The sequence below is a fragment of the Anas platyrhynchos genome, chromosome 5 (assembly GCF_047663525.1).
Source record: "Anas platyrhynchos isolate ZD024472 breed Pekin duck chromosome 5, IASCAAS_PekinDuck_T2T, whole genome shotgun sequence".
Classification (NCBI taxonomy): Eukaryota; Metazoa; Chordata; class Aves; order Anseriformes; family Anatidae; genus Anas; species Anas platyrhynchos.
In genome coordinates this window covers 26,888,138-26,913,686 of record NC_092591.1, presented here as the reverse complement: position 1 = coordinate 26,913,686, position 25,549 = coordinate 26,888,138, and the positions used below count along the sequence as shown (strand labels likewise).

At 40.9% G+C, this 25,549-nt stretch overlaps 1 protein-coding gene across 4 annotated transcripts in view; it reads right to left on the bottom strand.

Annotated features, from left to right (window-relative positions):
• The window catches only part of LRP5 (LDL receptor related protein 5), a 170,312-nt gene that overhangs the window by 119,639 nt on the left and 25,124 nt on the right, over window positions 1-25,549 (bottom strand). The window lies entirely within an intron of this gene.

The following is a 25,549-nucleotide window of genomic DNA, read 5'->3' as shown; positions in this document are numbered from 1 at the left end:
ATTGAATACTAATGTTAAAACATGGTAACATATTAAGATAAACTGCTATTTAGCTTTTAAATAAAATAAGCAAGTTTATTTTTAAAGATAAAGATATATATCAAGATATTTTGTTATATTTCTTAGGATTCTTTCCCCCAAATAATAACGGTGTCTGAGGAAGAAGAGATTTAGTTCAGTGTTGATTTTGTTTGGCAGCCTACTGTTTGTCACTGTTAACATTATTTACAATAAAATGTTATATTCAATTTCATCTCAACTGGCCTGAATTGGTGCATAGTACCTGGCTGAAAGATGTGAAAGGATTTCTCTGAAGAAATCCAGAAAAGCTGCCTTTTAATGTTCCTTTTTTTTTTTCTTTCCTTATTTGTAACTTAGGATTTGTTGGGATTCTCTGGGATGGCACTAAAGTGTTTCGAAACTCCCCAACAGCACACTCTGAACTTACTCACTGTTTTGTCTTGCATCTAATTACATCGCCTACTCCAAATAAAAACCTTCACCCACCAGAAGAGGCAACTGACTGGATTCAGCGCGCATAACCTAGCACGCTTCCATCTCTGCAGAGGCTGGAAACAAGCTTTCCGTGTGTCTTTCAGACCACTTTCCTACAGACATACTTTTAAGGAGTGCTCCTCAAACTTTTCTTTCTTTTCCCACAGACCACCCATTAAGCATGCCACATGAACTCCCCTCCTGGTGCACAAGGCAATAGCTCTCAGACTGTCCTTAATACCCCTGCAGCAAATACTGAAATTGGTTACATGGAACAGCACATTTCATCATCTCTTAACACAGTTCAGCAGCTGGGAAGGAGGACAGCCAAGCCCATGAGAGCAGCCAACACGGCCCGGACCACCAAGCAGCACGCAGAACGTGTTTAGAGATGTGCTGGATAACTGAACAAAAACCAGAATATCAGCAGAGATTTGGGGATACGTATATGAAATTGCTCAGATGCTCATTAGATAAGACTCACAACCACCTTAACCATTTTATTTAGAGGAGAACACAATTCACTGGAGTATAGAGCAATTTTCCTCTGCTCTGTTTTGTTAAATAGAGGAAATTTCTAAACATTATTGCAAAACTCCCGGCTCTTGGCAATCGCTCTCTCTGTAATGCAGAGCTGGTGCTCAGCCAAACAGTTGTGAGGACTGCAGTCTCATGCAATCCTGACTAGCTAATGCTAAACAGATCATCTCTCTGCAGCCTGAACCTCCACCTCTTCCTGACCTCAGATTCTCCATCTGAGCATTTTACAGAGGTTAAAGCATCCATAGGATTTTCCAGTTTCAACATACCAAAAGCAAAAGTATGCTGTTCACAACAGTTTGTCAGTTCTTCCGAGGATCCTGCTACAATTTGTGATTTTAAGCACAGTACTTCTGAAGAAGTAATCATTATGTAAGCTTTTTGTGATAGGGTAATAGGACTTCACTACTCAATAACCACAATGCATGTGACAGCTTCAATGCAAATACGTTGTCTATTTGGGATTAGGACATTTTTCCTCCAAATGAGGATCAACAGCAGGCTTTGAAAATTCCTATGCATTTTGAAAAGTTAAGCATGCTTGGCTCAAAAGTCCACTTTTTGGGTTGGTGATGGTTAGAGATTTGGATTTGTACTGAATTCAAAGTGAGTTTAAACAGAATTGCCATCAAATTTCAGCAATGAAGGCCAAAGCTCCCTGGCTCCACAGAAAATCCCACTCTAAATGCAGACAGTAAATTCCAGACCTTCCATGAGGAAGCTGAAAAACCTTTCCCAGTCTTTATGAACAACTGGACAACAGTAACTCATAGGTCTAATCTATCACTTAAGATAACAATTGCTGTCTGTAAGAATGTCTGACACCCTGAAAAATAACGATGGAATTGCATTAGCTTAAAAACCAATACACATCTGACTGCAACCTATCATTTAAAAAATACCTCGAGTCCCTCTGCTGCAGTTTACCTAATTCACCGCGGACGTTGCATTTGGGTTGGTTTATTTTACTACCAAGCAGCAATTTTGTTTTAAGCTGTTCTGAAGCTGCCTCCCTTCCAGTTTTGCCCTGCAGTTTCTCAGTCTTCAAGGGATCATAGTAGCCAGATCCCAAGGTCCTGTGCTCCCAAATGCAGGCTCGCAAAATTACCTGCACACTGGAGGAATCGACAACAGCTCCAAGGGCAAAGCAGCAAACTCCAAGCAGCCCTGGTTTGTAAAAGCACCAGTTTGCTCAAGTCCTTCCTTTGGACGCAGTGGCGGAATTGGATAGGAGAAGGAAACCCATTGCATACGTGAGGGCTATCCACTGACCCCCACCACAGCCAGCTGCAGCTAGCCTCCAAATCCCCTCTATGTTAAATTAAGAACAGTGTGACACAATGAGGGCTGTCACAGGCCTCCCACACCAGCTGCTGTCTCAAAATGTGAGGAGCGAACCGCTCCAGAGACACCACAGAGCACTGCACTGCATCTTGCTTCCTTCGGCTCTACCAAACCACAGTCTCTGCTACGCCTTTTGTAGGAGCGGGAGATGCAAACGTGTAACCCTGGCTCCAAAACACAGGTTACTTTCCCTGTGGGAAGAAGAGTATTCCTTTATAGTGCCTCTCATACAAGCCCACAGTGACCCTACCTCAGCAAGAAACACAGTTGAGCAGTCTCAGGACCATACTGTGAGGCATCAGTCACTCTGCAAGTCACCAAGATGACACAAGCATTAAAAAAAAAAAAGTTGCTAATGGCATGCACATTTGCTTCAAGGCCAGGTCTGTGGCCCTTCAGTGTGAATCCATTTGCTTCTCTACTGCAGCAGCACTGAGAGCATTTCTTAAAAACCTACTGCAACAGTAAAAGTTTTTTCCATTTGCTGCATTTTTCCATTTGTGCTCCGGCTGCAGCTCAGCTGGGTGAAGAAGCTGCCGTAGCACACTGTAACACACGTTTTTGGGCTCGCCTTTTCAAACTTGGATCCTTTTGGCAGAATCCTCCCAAGGAAAGCAATGGCATGTGCAGTCATGCTGGCAGCTCTCGGGGCACCAAAACATCTGAAAGGCAGCGGAGAGGCTGGGGAGCAGCCAGCAGCTGGGGACGGGCAGGAACACACAGGGAAGTCCAACCAGAGGTGGGCATTTATGCTTTTTTTCGTTGTTTTTAGTCTCCTTTCTGGGACTATATGCTTAGAAACACCGTATGGTAAAGGCAGCTTTACCTTTGAACCTGTGTGTTGAAGAAACAACACCCCCAGGGAGGCCCCTCCTGCAGTCTCAACAGAGATGAGCTCCTGGCTGTGCCTGCAGAAAAACCTGCCTGTTTTCATAGAATCAGACAATATCCCGAGTTGGAAGGGACCAACAAGGATCATCGAGTCCAATTCCCAGCACCACCCACATAGGTCAACCCAAAAGTTCAGACCATGTGACTAAATGCACGGTTTTGCCAGGAACTCAAGAGAAAACACAAACTAAAGGCAACACCCCAGGGCTGAGGTCTCACCTCAAAAGTCACCGGACCTCTAGTTTCCTCTCCTGCCCATTATACCCTGGCAAAAACTGGTTTCCAGTCTTGGTGCCACCTGCCCACTTCAGTAGCTCGGCCTTCTCACACCACTTGTGTTTGGGCTTTAGCCTCAACTACATATCATACTGCAGACACGAGGCTACAAGCACCAGAATTCAGATACTGAAGAAGGGACCAGTTAATAGCCGCATCATTAGGCAGAGAAGTAATTAGTCAGCTGTAAAGAAAAATAGAAAAAAGCAAAACAACAGAACAACACACGGAACAAAACCGTTCAAATAGCTCTTACATAACTCGCCTTTAACTCATCTTTTAAGACTCCAAGGTCCCAAACTCCCACTCTCTTGGGGATTTTCTTCAGTTTCAAATCATGATCTAGACTCAGAATCTTTTCCAAGAAAGCCAAGGAGATATTCTGTCCAACAGAGACATGCCACCAAACCTTAGCTTGGTAGTAGGTCTTCTTTGCAGTCTTTTTACACATACCAGAGTTGCCAATGCAAAACCTGAAGCAATCAAATGGATAGGTCCTCCCCTTTCTTCCCATTTTATTGGCAAGACAGCTTTTAGACCTCTACTAATGATTAGCAACATCACAAGCAATAATCTTCAGTCCTAAAATTATTCTATACGTTCTTGCAACTGTAGTAAGATAAATGAACATGTAAGCATTGATTCTGAGGAGAAACTTGAGGCAGTAGCAGAAATTGTTAATCCTACCCAAATGATGGAAATCCCTAGAATTGATGCCCTTTTTAATCGAAGGAGCACTCAAATCCCTACAGATCTTGGAAGCATTTTTCCACTCAGTTTGTAACATACTATGAACATTTTAACTCCAAAATAAAGTCAGATTTATTTTTTTCCAGACCCTTGGCAAACTTCTGATATAAAGTGGGAGAAGATTTAGTGAAATTTTGAACACGCCCTCTCTTCCAGGGAAACCACTCTTTTTGACCAGATGCCTGAGGGAAAAATAAATAAATAAATAAAATCAGAAATGTCATGTGTTTGACTTCACAAGACTGAGCACCACTTATATTCACAGAATAATACAGAAGACAGTAGAAAAAATATTCCTTCATGTCATTGCAGCAGGACAAACACTGGCCTTACAGAGAAATGAAGGAGCCATAAGGAACAGATTTAGTTTAATCAATGATCTTGGCTAAAGCAGAATCACCCCCAGCAAGGAATGATTTACAGAGCTGAGTGTAGATTGCGATAGTTCTGTGCTACATCAGAGGCTGTAAATTAAATATTATCAGTGCTATAAATACAATATTACAGATTTGCTCTGTATAAGTACATTTTGCTCTGTATAAGTACATTAAAGGAGGCTGTAGAGAGGTGGGGGTTGGCCTGTTCTCCCATGTGCCTGGTGACAGGACGAGGGGGAATGGGCTAAAGTTACGCCAGGGGAGTTTTAGGTTAGATGTTAGGAAGAATTTCTTTACTGAAAGGGTTGTGAGGCACTGGAACGGGCTGCCCAGGGAGGTGGTGGAGTCACCATCCCTGGAAGTCTTCAAAAGACGTTTAGATGTAGAGCTTAGGGATATGGTTTAGTGGGGACTGTTAGTGTTAGGTTAGAGGTTGGACTCGATGATCTTGAGGTCTCTTCCAACCTAGAAATTCTGTGTGATTCTGTGTGATTTCATTATCTTAAATAATCCTTTCCACTTCACCTTCTTTTTGCTCTCCTTCCTAACCAGCTAACACAAAAACAAAACATTGAATATTTGCTTGGAAGACAGCCATATGACTGGCACAGAAGTGCTGTCCACGACTAGTCACTAGAAACTTCTCCCCACTTCATACCTTCTAAAGCACAGCACCATAGGGCAGGTTCCACCTAAAACACAATTTTATTTGGGAAGACTTGCAACAGTTAGAATAAAAGCAAGTCTTATTGTAGAGCCTACAATTGAGACCTTTGTATCTGACTCAACTATACGTTTGTTCCAATGAATGACATTTGCCACCAGTCAAATCTAGCATATGCTCATTCTTCACAGTTTTAGTGATATCGTATATTTAGTGCAGACAAGCAAGAAGTGTCTTTTCAGCTTTTTTTTTTTTTTTTTTTTTAAAAAAAGATGTGTGCCCTTTGGAGTTAATATAACATCTGGAACTAGGAATTGGAAACAATTCAGATTAGAAACAAGCATACCTTTGTCAAGCCTATATTTGTTGAAGTCCTGAAGAAAATTTGAAAGCCAAATTTTCCAAATGATGTAGAACCACTATTTTATCCATTAAGATTTTGGAACCATCATCACTGCATAATCTACTATTATTGGCTAGACAGTTGTCTGCCAAACCAAGAAGGAATAAAATAAACTGCAAAAACAACAGAAATGGACCTTGCTCCCTTCACAAACATTTGGCATCCAGAATCTAAAAGGGGACACCACAGGTCTTTTGTTTGTCGTCCCCCCCATTTCATTTTAAGCAAAACTACTCTTTAGGTGTTCACGGAAGTAACCCCTTCATCTGCATTTTTTCCACACCAGTTTATGCATCAATAGGACAAATTTTCAGTTTGCACTGAGCATAACACTGGGGGTGGGGGAATCCATGCCTAGTACATTTAAAATAACAGCAGCGAAATAAATTATTGCCATGTACTCTGCATCATAGGATGTGAAACATCCAAGTATGGTTTTCTCCTGCCACATCCCCCATCCGTATTTTTAAGCACTGCCTTTGCACTTACCATTTTGGCAAAGCCCAGCTGCAGTACCACGTAAGAGACTATTTCGATGCCACTTCTGCTTATTCTTAAATCAGAAAATACCAGAAATCTCAACGGACAGGCTGTTTCCAGTTTTTGCGGTCACAAGCACAGTGCCATATTAATTCTCACAAAGAAAACTGTCTCGAGTCAGCTGACAGATAGCTCCAGTGTGGTTTGAAAATGGTAAACACTGCTATGGAATTTAAACTAGCGCCCTATTGTATTAGGCAAATGCAAGTTTGTACTTGAATCCTTAATCAAAGTATGAAACTGTTTCTTAGAAGCAATGCAAAGAGGGGCAATATTTAAGCAGTGGTTGCACGAGGTGGTCTGGTAAAATAGAAAACAAATTACAATCTGCCAAGTGGCTTACCAGTACCGTGACCCCACAAACACCCATTCCTAATGCAGCTCTCTGAGTCTAACACAGTAATATAAGGAATCTATGCACAATTTACCACTTTGCACAGAGAGGTTAATGGGGTGGACTTTGCTAGCAAAGGCACATAAATACCACTACTCATCTCAAGTTGAAGCCATTCATTTCTTAAATTCCACATCAGAACAGGTCAACACAAACATGATCTGAATAAGCAGTAAGCAAAACTTTCATTTAACCAGCCTACCTGTATAACAGGGTCAGGAGAGAGGTTAAAGCATTTGTTCTGAAGTGTCTGAACAGCAATGCGTAATGCAAGTCTGATGTCCAAACACTGACCTGGCCACCCACACACACACAAAATTAAGATTATTTTATAATTTCATATAGAGCTACAAATTACAATTCATCTTTGATTTTTTTAATTATGTTTTTTTACCTTTTGAAATTTGCATCCGAGTCTCAACAGCATACTACTGCCAGAATAAATTAAATACCTTCATTGCACAAAGAGGAGGAGCTGCCACAAGTTTGTCAGATACTCTCTTATTGCAGAAACACGAAGTTGTCCTAACAGCGAGCTGGAGAGGTCCTAGAAAGCAACTAGGAAGGTCTTGTGCACTTCAACTAGCACTTCAGCGGCAAGTTAAAGGGAAAAAAACGTATTATTCTTTTCTTCCCAGTTCACTCTGAGAAGCTCTCTTCTTCTGCCCACATGCTTCCCCACCTGTATAAACAGCCCAGCCTAATTGTTGTTTTAACCCAACACATATCTGCCTTTCCCAAACAAGAAAGGAAATGAATACCTAAAAAGTTTTCAGATCATCATAGAAGAGGTCCAAAATGAGAAAGAATTCAATACGCTCCCTTCAAAGGAACTATGCAAGGGGAAAAAAGCACAAGCCTTACACCATCCATTAGGTTAACACCTAAAAGCCAGAACTGAGATTCTCATCCTCAAAATACGACGCAGACACATCGTGAAAGACTCACACCTGAACTTGCCATCTAGACACACAAGACAAAGAAAGGAAACCCACAGAAGACTGGGATTAGGGGTCTGACCTGTGGCTACACATTTCAGGCTGTGACAGAGCTGAGATGGGAACCCAGATGCGCCAAGAGGAGCACTACACCATAACCAGGGTTTCATTCCAGACAGAGTACGGATATACCCCACCCCATCCCTTCTCCCATCCCTCTGGCAGTCTAGACAAGGTGCACTGCAAATAATGAACTGGACTCCTGATGTACAAAACATCCGGAGAAATGCGACTGAAGATTTTTCCATCTCTCTCCTCTCCGATTTCAGCAACTTTAAGCGCATAAAGAGAACTCTGGGGCTTTGCTACAGTCAGTTGTTTCAAATTGAGGGGAAAAAAAATTCTAAAAATGCCAGAGTCAGATCAAAGAAAAATGAAGATACGGGCTGCCATTTTGGGAATGAAAAGACAGCTGGCTCATCTGCAAAATCAGAAGACCACAGATACAAGCAGCACACTGCTGGAATGATAGGGAGAGGAAGAAGAACACAGTTCCCCCCACAAATAATCGAAGTATACAAATTCTGAATCTGCTCAAAGAACACAGGTGACAAAACACACTGGATGGGGGGAAGAGCTTATTTGTTTTTTATTATTTCATGTAATGCTCTATCTACCCCTTATTTCTGCAGAAGGAAGGGTGCAAGCCTATGAGCATTACACAAGGAAGCAGCAGCGTGGAGGGCAGAGCAAAATGCATTTGTTTATACTAAAATGAAGCCAACTCAAACAATGTGTTGCTGTCAGTGATCTGATTATACTGTTTTGTGCACCGTATCCCTTTCCCCTCGCCTTCATTTTCACTATTTGGCTGTGTGCTCCTTGCTAAAGATGTAATTATTACACCGAGAGGGAGTTAATATGCTCTGAGTAAGACGCGTTGAGTAACACACTATTTCAATTTTAAAATGCCAGCAGAGAAAAGGAAACTTCTACATCAAGTAAAAAGCCAGTGTCACTCCTCACCTGAGATTTCATCAGCTACATGGAGCCACACTGACTCCCTCTATCTGGATTTTTATAGCAGGATTGCTTTCCTGGTGTAACAATTACACCTGTTTCAGCGCTGCAGACACGACTCTGGACCGCATGCCTTTCGGAGCAGGAAGCAAGCTCCCTTTGTGTCTGGGAAACATCCACTACTTTTACAAACAACCACCAAGCACCATTCTGCAAACATTCCCAACTACGTGCTATAGATTAGAAAAGAAAAAAAAAAAAGAAAAAAAAAAAGAAACAAGCCACTGTTTTGGAGTTGCAATGCCATGGATTCTGCCCCCCCCAGTATGCAATTATAAAACACACTGCATGCCACTTAATACAAAAAGCTACAAGCCTAAAATCACATTTCCAATCCAAAAATGTGATGCGTGTGGCACAGTGGCCATGCCAGACACTAGGACATCATTAGCGTTCAATAACTGCATTTTACCTTTTCTAAAGAATCCCCTGCAGTAGTTTGTTAATAAACACGAAATATACGCAAGAAATGACTGCGTTTGAGTAACTCCCTCCAGGTATGACCTATAATGACGAAATACAGAAGTAAACACCTACTTCTTGCTAAAAAGCAATGGGGGCTTACGAACCCAATTTAACCCACTTATTTACATGCAGAGGAGAAGAGCTGTTCTTCCTACATACTAAAGGGGGAAAACTTGTTTAAAAATTATGTTTTGACCCAAACATAAGGTTTATGTGAATATTTTTTTAACAAAAATAACAGCCCAAAAGATACCTTAAAATTCATTAGTGAATTGCAAGATTGCACACTGTGTCTGAACTCACTCAGCCTCTGCAGCACTGTCAGAGACAAGGCTAAACTAAAGGAAAAACCTACCTTCCCCAAAAACTAGATGTAAACTAGACCACAGAAGCACTTGCTTTTTATGAAACTCAACTTTCTCCTGAGAACAAAAACAAAAAAGCAAATAAAAAAATCCCAGCCCACACAAACAAGCACAAACTTGAAGCAGAGCCGACAGAAGTCCTTCGCTTCTGTACTAAACTTAGGCACCTCCATCTGTAACCAAATACTTGCTCGGAGTTAGGGCAACCTCCACTTTCTACTGGCAGAAAGCATTGCAACATTACACGAAGAGCAAGAGCAAGTGAAAAGGAGTAACTCCCTCATCAAGCTCATCTAGTGCAAAAATCAATCAATGAAGATTTAAAAAGAAATGAAGATTTCTTTCTCCTTTAATAAGTGGACTGGAAACACCGAATTCCCTGTTTATGTCAGTCTTGTAGTAATTACCATGTGCAATACAGGCCAACCTTGCTGTTAACAGACCCCAGCTAGGTGACAAGTAAATCACTTTCAAGGGCAATTCAGGTTGGGTGTTTGTGGTTTTTGTTGTTGTTTGTTGTTGTTCCCTTTGCTGATGCTACAGCTTGTACCATACAGCAGCACTGTGAGAAACACCTACCGATTCAGCAGGAAAGAGATTCAGAAGCACCAACTCCTTTTCTACAAGTCACTGAGGAACCAGTAACTCCAAGTCGTTACCACCAGGCCACTTCCTCTTCTTAATAATTGTACCACAAGCCACTGAAGCAAGACGATGCATTTTATTTCCTCTCCGTTCTCAACACGTGAAAAACATCTTATGTTTTACTTGGAGGCAGTTAGGGTATCTAAAATCTCTCAAAAGCATGTGCCCCACTGATTACAGCATTATGTTGCCTCCTTTATGAAACCCTCGAGTGCCTACTATCTTTACATATATAAATGTGTGCGTGTGTGTATACACTTCATACGGTTGTAAGACTTGACATCAAATGACACCAAACGTTTCTTAAGGCTACTAAAGTTGAAGCCTTCAAACTAGAAATTTCGTCTCATGCAATAATTGTCCAAGCACACCACAGAACAACACAACATCAAAGAAGAGAACGTTTATCTGCTCCTGCATAACAGTTAATCCATACAATTAACCCTCTATAACATCACACTGTAAATGCAAACACATGCTCCATTTCTGTGTTCCTTAGAAGATTCTCCAAGATGCTATTCTTGTCGCTAATGAGGTGCAGAACAAACAATTAAAGACTTGCAAAAATAACACATTGAGTTTAGATTTAAAAAAAAAAAAAAAAAGAACAGAGAACAAAACATCATAGGCTGCGTAACATCTGAATTGCATGGAAACATGTGGCATTACCCTTCCTCCAAAGCTGAGTAAGTCAGACCCATCAAATCCTTGATCTTGCACTATCACAATTTTTATTAGACTAGAGAAAAATTGATTTAAATTGTGTTTTGCCCAGTATCATAAAGCAACCCCTCTCTCTCCCCTGATACAGGTATTTAACACTACACCTGACGGATGGCTCTATGCCTACACTCACAGTACAAGCATTGCTTTTGCCTTCCAACCACCCGAACTCTGACAATGCAAACACAGCTCCTCTTATTCAGGTAGGCGAGTTACATACTCGCTACCACCTTCCACTTATCAGAAAATGATTTTAAAAGGATGCCAAGGGACACTGGCAAAGCCGGCATAGGTCATTTCTAAACTCAGGTTTCCCTTCCACATGCAGATGTTGTTCCTGACCTTACTGTTCCGAGGATGGGGCATCCACATCTTCTCTGGGCAGCCTGTGCCAGTGCCTCATCACCATCTGAGTGAAAAATTTCACTGAAGAACAAACCCTACCTAAATCTACCCTCTGGCAATTTGAAGCCATCACCCCTTGTCATCACCACCCTCCAACAAAGAGTCCCTCCCCAGCTCTCCTGCAGCCCCCTTTAGGTACTGGAAGGTCTCCCCCAGAGCCTTCTCTTCTCCAGGCTGAACAACCCAGCTCCTGCAGACTGTCTTCATAGGAGAGGTGCTCCAGCCCTCTGAGCATCCTCATGGCCTCCTCTGGACTCACTCCAACAGATTCCTGTCCTCCAACAGGTTCCTACCCTTATGCTGGGGGCTCCAGAGCTGAACACAGGACAGCAACACCACTAACATAACACATCACAGCTGCATGACTGCAGCTTTGGAGCAAACTGTAAACCAAGGTGTGGAACACTTCTATACTCTGATTTTGTTATGTGCACACAAATAGAGACATGCTCCACTCTCCCTAAAACCCACGTTCTGCATTAGTTTACAGGGACTTGATCAGAAAGCACATTATTACTGAAGAAATAAAGTCAATCGGGGAGAGGCTGGGTGGCTGAAAGAAGCACCTGCAGTCTGGAGACGTTCAGTATTATTGCAGTTTAACACCGGTAGGCAGGCTCAGCACCACACAGCCACTCACTCACTCTTTGTACAGTGGGATGTGGATGAGAATCAGAAGGGTAGAAGGAAGAAAACTGTAAGAAAGATAAAGGGAGATGGCTAGGTAAAGCTAAAGCTACACATGCAAGCAAAGCAAAACTGGGAATTCACTCACTGCTTCCCACCAGCAGCAGATGTTCAGGCACTTCCAGGAAAGCAGGGCTCCTTGTGCCTAACAGTTTCTTGGGAAGACAAATGCCATCACTCCCAACATCCCCTCCTTCCTCCTTCTTTACCCCCCAGTTTTCAGAAGAGCCCTCAAGTCCACGTAAAAACTTCTCACAAGGACATCAGTGTGTTATCACCACCATTTTCATCACAAGAGAGCACCACACCAGCTGCTATGAAGGCACCTAACTCTATCCTAGTCAAAACTAGAATATACCTAGATATCTTTGTGGCTATCTCTCACCCAGTGGCTCCCCAGCTATCACAAGCTATACATTAATGCTATCATGTTTCTGTGAACCAGACAGGAAAATGATTTGGCTGGGGAAAGGAGGAGGAGAGGAAGAAAGAAAAAAATCCAGCAAGGAAAAACCATCCCACAAACCAGCAGGTAATGTAACAGCAGGTTACTTTCAGCCCAACCAGTCCTCAAAATCTGATTTGCCAAGCGACCACACTTGTTTTGTACTGTCCCTGCATGGATCACGGTACAGAAGCTGGGAGCTGCTTAAACTAGAACCACTGCACAAAACGCTCCTTTAGAAGCAGCCTCTTCCTAAACTATGCTGGATTTTGCAACCAAATTCCTTTTCACTCAGGCTTAAGGCAACACAGATAGTTAAGAAAATGTTCCCAGTAGGGTCTAGAACATTTAAAATTAGTCCACTGAGTGGCATGACACTGTTGCAACCCCATTTGCAGTAATCTATGCCTAAATATTGATTCAATGGTTTCTTAAAACAAACAAACAAACTACTGCATTCAGGAAGCAACAAGAGAAGCACTTGCTGAATTCAATTTAAATATCAGGGAAGAAGGAAAAAATAGTATCTGAACTCTAAGTTGCAGATAATCCAAATTCTGTGCTATTTGGGGTTTGCATGTAAAGTTCTGCGTACAATTTAAACACAGCCTTTTTTGTTGGTGCCAATTTTACAACTGTACAGAAAGGTGGCCTTTGAAGTTGCTAATAGACAAGTTTCAGGGATTCTTGCTTTAAGATCAGGTTTTTAACATGAATTTACCACTGTCAGGACTAGAACGTTCATGCCATTTCAGACACTGAGCAGTGTTTTGGAAACTTTACTGCTTTAGCAATGCATTGCTGAAGCCAGTGCAACAAGTGGAATCGAAGCTGGAAGATCTGTAGCATCTTGCAGGGAGTCTGATCATACGTTTGGCATATGCTCAGCAGAACCTGGGAGAAAGACAGGCACAGAATGCTATCTGCTGGAGGCTGATCTATTTGTTAATGTTCCAGAAAAATCATCCTCTTAGGAACAAGCAATATTTATGACTGGACTTAAATTGCTGTTCCTCGTTTCAAAAAGTCTTTCTCAACAAAGATAATAAAACACTCGCTTCTGGCCATATATACGACTGACATCATCCACACCAAAAATAGAAGTAAAAATAAAAATATTTTTTCCCAGCCATCTCACCTTCCTGACTGAGGCCGAAGTTTTGAAATTGAACTTGGATAAAAAGTTAAACTTTCAATGACAGAAACGTTGCCAAGCTCACTAAGCAAACGCGACTTGCTCAAATATTCACAGTAATCGGTTTTGTGTCCTGCTGATGTTCAAATAGGAAAATAATACTGCAAACTCCATTCTATTTTATAAACAGCCAACATTAGTTCAGATTTTATAACAACAAACTAGTGCTAAAGCTTCTTTTTACAGTCTTAAGTGTATGCACGTAATGCTTCCCATCTCCCACCGAGCCCGAATGCGCTATACTTGCATACTGAGACTATAGTTAAAAAAATCAAAAAATTTCAAAATTCAACTTCCCAGACAAAAAAAGGAGATTCTTGTTGAATCCAACACATTACTTCTGCCTCACAGAGAAGCAGCTGACAAGTTATACAGGACAAAGCATTGTGTACAGGTATAATCCTAAGCATAGCAGCTGTCAAGTTGTATTTTTCTCTGCAACCTCTCCACGTACCTGGTGATGTCCAAGTCTCCATAAAGCACACAAAGGCGTTTCCTATGCACCGGTACACAGCCTCTCAATCGCTCAAGTTTTACTGAGCCAATGATGAGGTTCTGTCAACGCAGTGGTTTGCAACTGCAGTGACAGTCACCCAGGAGGGAAGAGAGACCTGAAGTCATTTTGGTTTCCAACACAGACCAAGATTTTATTTATTAAAAAAAAAAAAAGGAACTGCTGCTAGTCTCAAAATGAGCATAGGAAAGAAAGTCTAAAGCAGCTTCTTCCCAATTAATATCTGGGGAACTGTAGTAAAGAGAAACATCTGGAGAATTCAGCAGCAAGTAAAGAAGAACAAATGCATGTCATGTACTAGTTCACTGCTTTGAGCATACCTGTCCTACAGCATGGACTCCAAAGCAAAGCATTAGTTTTTCTGCTGTCCACACAAATAGTCCTCCCATCTACTCCTAGCAATGACAAACAAGTATCAAACCTCAGCAAAACATGTCCAGATGCTCTTCTCTTGCTGCATAGCCCCAAAGATGTTCTCACAGTCTCTTAGCATTGCGTTAAGACAAGAGATACATAGAAGAAGGCATCCTCCCTCAGAAACTAGCATTCATGGACAAGAGGGTCTTAACAGGCTGTCAAAAATCATATGGGCAGGTGTTATGTTATAGACAACCATGCTAATGAATCAGTTTATATCATGATGTGACCAGAAGATGCTCAGAGTCAATATATGAACCTGTTATACAGTCCCAATTCCTGTAGTCAGAAACAAGCTCCAAGGCTAATGCTAAGAAAGAATTACAATACAGTATTCTTGAACAGAGCTTTGTATGAAAACCATTTTAAAATAAAAGCATTACTGGGGACTTTATTGTGCAACAGCTGTTAAATTTTGAATGCATATTCCATCTCAAATGAAGTACATTTTGTTACCCTACAGAAGCCTCATAATCCACACAAACAGGTCCCAAGAACATTCCTCAAAGTCATGCACTACAGCGTATCTCCTTTAAAAAGAAAACTCTGTGTCCCAATATGATATTGTAATATTGACCCCACAAAATCCTCGGAATCAGAAAAACACAAATGCACACCAGAATCTTTACCAAGATCTACCAACTACCTTCTGGATGGGCCCTGCAGCCTTTACACACACTTTCTGCATATGTAAGAACTACAGTCCCAAAGAGCGAGTATGGTTGGAGGTACTGAGCTGGCTGCATCGAGAACTTAACAGCGCTCCACATCCTCCCTCACTGCACACAGACTTCCTCAGGAAAAAAAAAAAAAAATCAGGATAACCAGGCGAGAGGCCAATGCTTACAAAGATCCCATAGCCATTGTTCAGAGAAAACATGTCACTTGCATCATTCCCCACATGCAATAAGCTCTGAAGCTCTGGCTGACTGAGTTGTGCCTCTGAGGACCAGCGCCAGATGTGCTCTATCTCCAGATGCCAGGAGTTCCACACCCTGGGGAGCAGCAGCCAGAGTTATTTTCCATGAGCTGTAATTATTATAGCAGTATGGAGAAGGGCTGGATGTGTTGAGGTGATAATCCCCAAGGTAAATGAATCCTAGATCACTTAAATCTTTTGCAGATAACAATGAAGACCTTAATTTGGACCGTGCAAGTTGAGAGACGATTTGGAACAGAGGTCACAGATGTAAAGTACTTCTACCTACTCATCTTCTCTCTGTTGTGCACATGGCTGAACACCAAACAGCAATCCTCAAATGTAAGTTGTACCTTCTCCATTTTTACCAATTCTACCATGGGCAGGCAATGTTAGCTGAACCACATGCTAAGGGGACAGCAAGCAGTCTCCTCAAGCTGCCAGAAAAAGGAGGGTGGTGGTTTTTTGTTTTGTTTTTCTTCCATTCAACAATGCTGTCTCATCATCCTACTTAGAGAAGTAACCCAACAAGTTTCCAAGAGCTCTCTTGACCACTGTTTTTAATTACACACCTACACACATTACAGCCTTTAGCAATCGTGGTTCTTCAGACAGTGGGAAAAAAAGCAGAAAGCAAGCAGGTAAAAAAAAGTCATACAAAACATCCCTGCCTAGAAGAGCTTACAAGCTAAGAAACACTACCAACACAGAAGAAAGTTACACCATGTAGAAATTATAAAATAAAGACTGAAAAAGTTTTGGAAAGTGTTGGTTACACAAGATAAAAGATTATGCTGCACAGAATTGATCAGGTATACAATTCTCATTAATAAAACACATCTTCCTACCTTTTCAGGGACACTTTCCCTATTGTTCTGCTAGTTTGCAGCTTCATTTTCTTCTCATGAAACACCATTTACTGAGAGACTAACACACCGAAGTCAAATGGAGCAGGTTTACTACCAGAACATGGAGCAGGTTTATTACCAGAACGTTATTTAAAAAGCATTGGTATAGGAATAGATTACTCCGAGGTGCTTCTCGAGTAAAGCACTCCAAGATGCAATCAGGGAGATCATTTACATATCGCTGTCACCTTTTCTAAGATGAAAAGCTGGAGTTCACAGACTTACGGGCATGCTTCAGTAACAATACCAAGAAGAAACCCAGGTGTACTGAATTCCAGCGCAACGCCTAGCAACTGTGAAACTTTCCTCCTTAAACTCCCATATAAAGACACGGAGTTGAAGTTACACAAAAAAGCATTTTTCCCCCTTAGAAATGGAAGGTTATTGAATAACACAAACATTAGAATGGAGGGAAAAAAAAACAGAGCAGGAGAAACTGGTTAATCAAGTATTTAAGCACATAAAAACATACATATTGTATACACACTCACATACACATACATACAGGGAACGCATTCCCCTCTCAAACATCTCACAGACTTCCCCACGTACGTTCTTCAGCATAAGCTCACCAGGACCTTGTAAGAGATTTCTTCTGCCTATGTCAGCACTTCTGTGAACTACGAGCAAATCTGTCTCTGCTCTGGGGAATTCAGTTATCTGGTAGCACATTTCAACTCTGAGTAACTACCAGTCAGTAAACAAAACCCAAGCATTTTCCAGTCCTCTGGCTCAAGCAAAATGTGTTCACTTTCCACAAATGTCTTGAAGGCTCTTTAAAGCACTGAAATTCGCAAACAGCAGAATGACCTCTGTGTTAACAGGCATGCAACACATGGGTTTTGTCACAACCATTTGGGATTCCTTCAAGTAGAAGGATTACCGCCCCTCACCCCAGTGAACATGTTGGCATCTACTGCTTTGACAGCAGAAGGGAAGTTCTGAAGTAGCTACAATAACTTCATGGCCAACTCCCTGCCCTTTAAAGTAAAAGTCTTCGGAGCTGAGCAGTTCATTTTTGTTTGCAGTCAGATGTGATGGTAGTGACCAGTGGGAAATGAACAGAGACAAGAAAAACACTTGAGAGAACAAACTAATCGCAATGTATGTCACATCTTTGAGCAGTAACAGACACCTGGCCTTGAACACCTCCAGGGATGGGGCACCCACAGCTTCTGGGCAGCCTGGCAAGAGCCTCACCACCCTCTGAGTGAAGAATTTTTTCCTTACAGCTGATCTAAACCCACCCTCTGTTAATTTAAAACCACTATCACCACACCCCCTGACAAAGAGTCCCTCCCCAGCTCTCCTGCAGCCCCCTTTAGGCACTGGCAGGCTGCTGTGATGTCTCCTCGGGGCCTTCTCTCCTCCAGGCCAAACAACCCCAGACCCCTCGCCTTTCTCTTCACAGCCAGCCTTCTACTTCTTCAGCCCTCTGATCGTCCTCATGGCCCTCCTCTGGACTCAGTCTAATGAGCTGGACACAGGGCTCCAGATGGGGTCTCACGAGAGCAGAGCACAGGGGGAGAATCCCCTCCCTCACCCCGATGCCCACGCTGCTTTTGGTGCAGCCCAGGGTACGGGAGGCTTTCTGAGCTGCAAGTGCACCTTGCTGGCTCACACCGAGCTCTCATTAACCAACACCCCCAGGTCCTTCTCCTGAGAGCACACAATTCAAAGTTCAAATGGTTCGCCTTGGTTCTGCAGGCAAGCTACAGAGCTCACTCTTGCAGTTGTTTGTCTGCAGCTCTTCCGTAACACCTCCCAACAGTGGCGTATTTACTGCAAATATTATCCAATGCTGACGTAAATTTTTGCTGTTTTGTGTGCGTTTCTCCCAGTCACGTCATTAGCCACAATATTGACCAAAATTTTGATCTCCCTTAGAGTTTGATTTACACTGTTAAAAAAAAAAAAAAAAAAAAAAAAAGTCCCCAGGAATATATCCTGTCTCCTTACGGCATGCATTGTTTCTTCTCATAGTCCCCATATCTGACTTTTGCAATTGAAAAATGCAGCTTTTGATGGCATCACAGAAAACGCTCTCCTTCTGTACACAAGCTCCCAAGTCAGAGCTGCCATCTAGTGTAGTGGGGCTTTGTGGTTCAGGGTGGGTTGGAAGGAGGTTATAAAGAAAGTTTTGACGGGATGAAGATCATGCAGGTTTGGAGGGAGGCAAAAGGGAAAGCCTTGCAAATGATCCAAGTTCGATTTATTGAGGCTTCACTATGGTTTTGCCTGCAATAGCCACTCCCTACCTAAATCTCACCATGAAGTTTGCCTAAATCGGTCCAGATGTTCAACTGTTTCTGGGTATACACTTTCTAGCACTTAAACACCTGCAAACTGAGTTTTAGAGCATGGATAAGTCAGTCTTAGCTTTATCCAGATAGTAAAAACAAGCTGTGAAAACCCAGACAGACAAAAATCCTCCATAGTACAGATTTCTTTCACTCAACTATTGAAGACTCAAAAAATGTATAGATTTTTTTTTTAAACCCTCCACAGCTGTGTAGACCCTCTATGTAGAAAGTGCTACCCATGTTTATTTCCATCCTCTTGGCTCTGACTTGGGAATGTGAACTCTAACACAGCAGTTTAATTTGCTTTCATAGATTTTGCAAAACACACATCCAGGTAGGTTACCAATACTCTTTTCTGATACTAATGCATTTTCCTCAAAAAAAAAAAAAAAAAAGTTTAAACACATACTTTAAGCTTCCAATGCTTAAGTAGAGGAAGCAACGAGAAAAATCTAAAGAAAGAAAAAAAACACTATTTATATGAGAAATTACATCAAAATTCATTGATGTAAGCAGGCAGCTCTGATCTGAACTTCTCAACTGATCCAGAATCAGAAAATTTTCAATGACTAAAATGAAACTAAAGTGTGATAGAGAAAACAGATAATTCTGTGGCCCGAGTGACCTTCCTTAAATGGGTTCAAATTCATAAGTAGACCACACTTTACCTGAAATAACTGAAGTTACATAAATGAAAGAAAGCCTCTGAAACAACTTTAAACCAAGGCAAAATTTGCACAACACATGCGTATCAGTCACAACATATTACACTGCATAATTTATGATTCAGTGGTCAAAGGTGACACTGTCTATAAAACAAACGATTCATTTTTTTAGTTTAAATTCTGCTCTTTTTAAAAAGTTCAAGGAACAGCATTCTGGCTTTTGTATTAATGTTCTGTCTTAGCACTTTTAGCTTATGTATATTATGCAGACATCCCCTATAGTTACACATCAGGTAATAAATCTCATAACCTTCCATTCCTTCTGAATTATTCACCATCATCAGTCAGCTTCTTATCCAAAAGCCAAACTCTTGCTTTTTAAATTCCTTTATAATGAAAGGAAAAACAAATACAAATATAGATGTCTAAAAAGGAATATAACATGCTCCAAATAAATTAAGCTTTAGGTGGCATACGCCAGCTACTCCAGAAAGGTAAAAAGCTCACAGAGATGCGCCAGGGAGGGAAACCTGCAAAACACCCACGGCACGCACAGCCCAGCTCCTTCCTCCAGCAGCATGCAACAACATAAAAATGTGGTACTGCAGAACACCACTGTCACACAAAGTTCACTTTTTTTCGCTTTTTCTCTCACAGCAAGGTCAAACCCACATCTTTAAGAACCACCTGGAGAAAACAGCCTGGCAAAAGTGGGGCATGCAGTGGAGTACATGGGCACAGAAGTTTAAGGTCAGGATATCCTATGGATATTTTACAGCAATACAAGTTATCACAAAGACATTTTGCTCAGCTGATCCACAACTGATACATTGTCAGTTAGGCACTCATGTTGTTTTTTGTTTGTTTGTTTTTAATTCATATGAAGACAAGTACACCTGTTAAGCTTAGGGTTACATTTTCCTCTCAATTTACAATGATATTACAGGAAACGACCTTCTTGACAGCCATGCTCTACAGCATGAAATTTTGCATAAAAAAAAGTAACTTTGAATTACATTTGTGGTCTTCTGAGCATTTTTCTACCCTCTGAATTCCAGCTAGGACAGTTTTAATTTGGAACAAATACAGAAACAAACAAACAGCAACAACCAGAAAGAATGTGTTCATACAAAACGCAAACCAATAGAAGTACAAGGACTGGACAAAGTATTCATGAATCAAATCCAAGTGAAACTGAAATCTGCACAGAAGGTACACTGAAGTTATTGATAAGGATTTAAGAGGATTCCTGCCGTTTGGCATAACCTGTGCTTAACTCAAAACCTGACGTTTCGGAAGTTTGTAAGTTAAAGTAGCACTGTACCATCAAATTCTCACATTCTCCACTCCTTTTCTCTTTGGTTTAGTTAAAACAGCACAGAAGAGTAGAAAAGAAAATGAGCATCACTACAACATGATTTTGTAGATGTTATCTGGTCCCCAAACACACAAAAAATACAAGAAACTAACTCAACAGGTCCACTCAATCAGCCAATCTTCCTCATCAGCCAAGAGGTTTGGAAACACTATGTAGACAATGCTTCCTTCACACTCTAGCTTTTTTTTTTTTTTAATAAATTATAACGATAAAAAAAAAAAAACACACCTCAAACATCACAGAAAGAAGAGGCCAATCTTCTGTCTTCACTTGCAGCCACCTCCTACTTCAGATCAAACCTATTCTTGCAGACTGAGTATCTAGAGTCCCTCAAGGCTAATTTAACACCTTCATTATCGTATGTACTAAGTCACTTGCAAAAAGAAGGTTTAGATTGATGAATCAGATTTAATGCAACAACACTGAAATTAACATCAACATAAACTCATGACAACCCAAAAAAAGGACAGCAGAGAACCTCTGAAATCATAAAAAAAAAAAAAAAAGATATTAAATACTGAGCCTAATATAGCTACATAGTCCACAAGTCAGCTGCCTCAGGTAAAGCTCAAGCCAGTGGTGGTCCTCTATGAATGAAAGGACAGAACCCCCAGATTAATTATTCTGGGAAAGCTCAATTTCCTTATGTATTAAATAATAGATGCTATGCTAGCAGAATATTCAGAATTATCAAATCCACTTCAGAAACCCAAAGTGCCAAATGATATTCAACAACTACATTATTAAGCAGGGGCACTACTAAATACATATACCAATATTTGATGGTTGCAGACCATTCACAACTGCACTGGGAACTTGCTATTGCATCTGCTGTCAGCGCACTGACCTGAAATGAAACAATACCTGTAGCTGATGATATATTTTTAAATATTGTTTGATATATTCTTATTCCCAACAGGCCTGCCTGAACGTAAGACTGTCCTCTTTCAGCTAATGTAATGCAACACAATCACAGAAGTTATTTATTTGTTTAAAAGTTGTTTTGGTTGCTTTAACTATTTTATTATCCGCAACAAACTAACCAACTGAATCCTAACATGTGTGAATTTACTTGTGTCCTTGCAAGTCACCATGGATTTACAATTAATATAAAACCACAACCTCACATCTGCCTGTGCTGGCAGGTAAAGGACAAGTCAAGAAAGAGCAAAGCAATCCGCAGCAATCAAATCAAGCAATCAAATTAAAAATCCTGTTTATAACACAGACCCTCAGCACCCTTACCAATGCATCATCCATTCTTTAAACTCCTTGGAACATCACAGTAGAAGTTTGTGGCTTGACAGATAGTTTCCATCTATTCTTTAGTGAGCAGAAACCGCAGAGATGAAACACTGGTGAGTTCCACATTCTATTTTTTCCAAGAGAGAGAAGGAACCAAAAGAATTGTTGGCCCATAAACTCCTAACGAAAAACCGTACTGAACAATACCCTCTGGGGCATACTTCCAATTTTCTCTCTTCCTCTCACCACAACAGTTTAATCACCCACAATCTCAAATGCTGCTCAAAATATCCCTTAACTCTATTAGGATACATTCCATGGCCTAACTTAATGAGCGTAGGGCTCTCCAGAAGTGTTTTTCTAGTTCAGAAGTCCCAGATGTGCACTGTCAGATGCACATCTTCGACACCTTCACAACATCCCAAGTGTCCAAACAGCACGGGACTTTGGCCAGCCAGTGTCTCCAGCCTATATTCTCATTACCTGGTCATGCCCTAAGTGAACTTCATCTCTCAAGGATCAGGTTGACACCTATTTGGTACCTATTGAGTTGTTCACAGAGATCCCAAGCAAAAAATAACAATTTCCTTCAAGTATTCTCAATGCTGTGTTTTTTCTCATCCATATCAACACACAGAAGAAATTCTGTACTAAAAAATAGTCAGATATTTTGAATGTTTAATAGCTCTTATGTTAAAGATGTAAGGGGAAAAGTAAGAGGATTTCTTTGAAAAAAAGTTACCTACAATGTGCAGCTTCTTTCTAACAATAGATTTAAACCTAGTCATTGTTCTCAACCTCAACAAAGCAGGTTGCTTTCATACAATATACTAAGTTCACAAAAAATACAGACCTAATATGAAACTAAACAAATTGAACTGTTGCCATTAAAGCTATTTCTGAAAATCATCAAGAGTGATTTATTATTCTTGTTTATGCTTTGACAAAAAGAGGACAACTGCTTTTAACTTTACATTACTGGCCAAATTTTGATGAAATACATTCACACTCTTCTACAGTATTAACTTTGTATGTCAAACTGATATATGTATTATGTAAACATCTACCATAAGAGTAAATTTAAAGCATCTAGAACTAACGAATGAATTCAAACACCATACCAAAAAGAGAGAGAAACCTTTGTGTCTGGACAGAGACGCAGCAGTGCTCCGAAAACATGAACTTAAACTTCACAGTTAGCCTGAAGTTCCAGCATTTCTTCACTAGTTCAGCGGATTGATGACCATAATTTGTGACAGACCCTGAGACCATGCTACTAGTAGCTACTAGGAAAATAGCTCCCGAAACCAGCGACAGACTGACTGAAACAGCTCTGAAGTTGTAGGGACTCCTACGTAGCACATTCCCTCATCATAAAAGTAGCACATGTTCTATCTTGCTGCGTTCTGTGTTTAAGCAGAGTGATAAGTTTCATTACTTTTAGCTTATCTCAAGAAAAGTGCTATGAATTAAAAGCCATTTTAGTGCTGTGCTCAACTGCACTTTTTATTTCACACTGCATCCCTGGTTTCAAACTTTCGTAAATCACCCACACACTTCTCTGTTCAGCTTTCCTTATCTTGCTTTTCTTAATGTTAGGCAAATAATCATTCCATTAAATAAAATTATGATATAGTCCCACAGTTTTGTCAAACATTCTCATACACCACAAACAACAGCTAACCAAGCTCCTGTGAGTTTAAGAAAGAGCAACTCTTGTTTAAGATAACTTTTTAGCGAGACTTATTTCAAATGCATTTAGGTTTCAAGAGCTACACACAAAACATCTGCTATACAGTATTAAGCATTTGGAACTTAAGATATTTTCTGAAAAACAAAACAAAACAAGACATGTAATAATGTAACAGTAACATGCTATAGTTATCCTGTTCCTGAATACTTCAACAGGCAAATGAACCCCCCTTCAAGGAAGTGCTAAATGCAATAATCATTTTGTCTCACCTCGGTGAAAACAGTCCATCATAACACACGTCTTGACTATCACTATTTCAAGCCACATAAATAAAACCTCTCCTGACACGACCACATACAGAGCAAGGACATTACTCCACAGCAAAAATTATTTCATGGCCAAAGTATTCAGAATCTATTATAACACGCTAAACTTAGCAGAAGCTTTAACACTAGAGAAGTTCCAACACATCCCCCACCTTGCAGAGATCTATTTACATATTTGTAAGATAAGCACATCAAAATAATTTCAAGAGGTAGAAGTCCCTCAAAGTCAGGCATCTGCTTCGATTCTCAGGAATGGAAACAGAAAGCACGAGCCTCTTCATATTGTTTACAGCTGGTCTGTCTCACATGCATGAAAAACACGCTGTAATTCTTCGAACTTGGAGGAATCACAGCTTTATGAACATGTCTGGAAGGTGGAAATACAGTACATATTACACCTCTCTGACGTTTTGCAGTCTACAAATACAGAACATACTGATAACCAAGACTACTCCACTGAAAATGTGGGGAGCCCCTCATAGTACATTCATGCTCTTCCCAAAAGGACAGATGAGCTGTCCTTAAAAGCACCATCAGACCAACCTAACAAAGAATCACATACCTTCCTACTAAGTACTCAGAACAAAAGCAATGTCACAAAGATTTATAACCAAGACTCTTCAGCTAATTACTAAAAACCAGCACATTTGTAGAGGAGTTTTTCCACCCATTTTTCAGGAAGGTGACTCTTGATACAGAATGTATACTATATTAAAAGAATCACTGGCTCTAATACGAGGTGAATCAAATCCAACCTTCAAGTTACAACATATTTCTTAGTTTTACTGTGAACTGCATTACATTTCCTTCCCTAGGAGTTCCAAAAGCAAACTTATCTCCTTTTTAAAATGTTCCTTTCGATTAGACTCCATAACATCGACAAGTAAATGTGTGGATACCCTCAAGGAGCACTATCAGCCTGTTCCCTCTCCATTTAAGACACCCTAGAAGTTAACTTCCCCCCCCCCCTTCCTAAAGCTACATAGCTGAATTCACTCAAGTATGAACTTGAACATCTTTACACAAACAGAAACGCTCAGAATGGAACAAGTCACACTTCAGGTTTTCTGAAGCATTTTTAAGAGACCAGGGCGATGTGTATAGATAGAGAAGGTGCAGTCTGAGATGCAAAGGACATCTTTTTCCTATGATTATGGCAGAATAAGCAAGGCGCAGCATACACCTGCGTACAGTTCCAACTAAAAACAGTGAGCAACGATGCCAGCAGAAAATGGTCAGTTCTCCTGCTCTAAATGACAGTTCTAATAATTACAGATGGTTTCTAAAGGTGGGTGGCCTAATAAAAAAGGCCCTGAGGTGATGTTCTGCCAGCCTTGGCCGCACTGCCGAGTTTTCTAAACTGCCTAGGAAATTGCAACAATTAGGCTTCAGCTTGCTAAAGCGCTCAGGTGATGGATCCAAGGGAGCTGATGGATCCAGGCGGGCCAGATGCAGCAGCAAGAAGCCAGAAGTCTCCCAAAGGAGGATGTTACGAACACGGGACTGAAGCAGTGGAAAAGGAGAGGAACAACCCCCAGACCCTTCCCCAAGGATGTTGG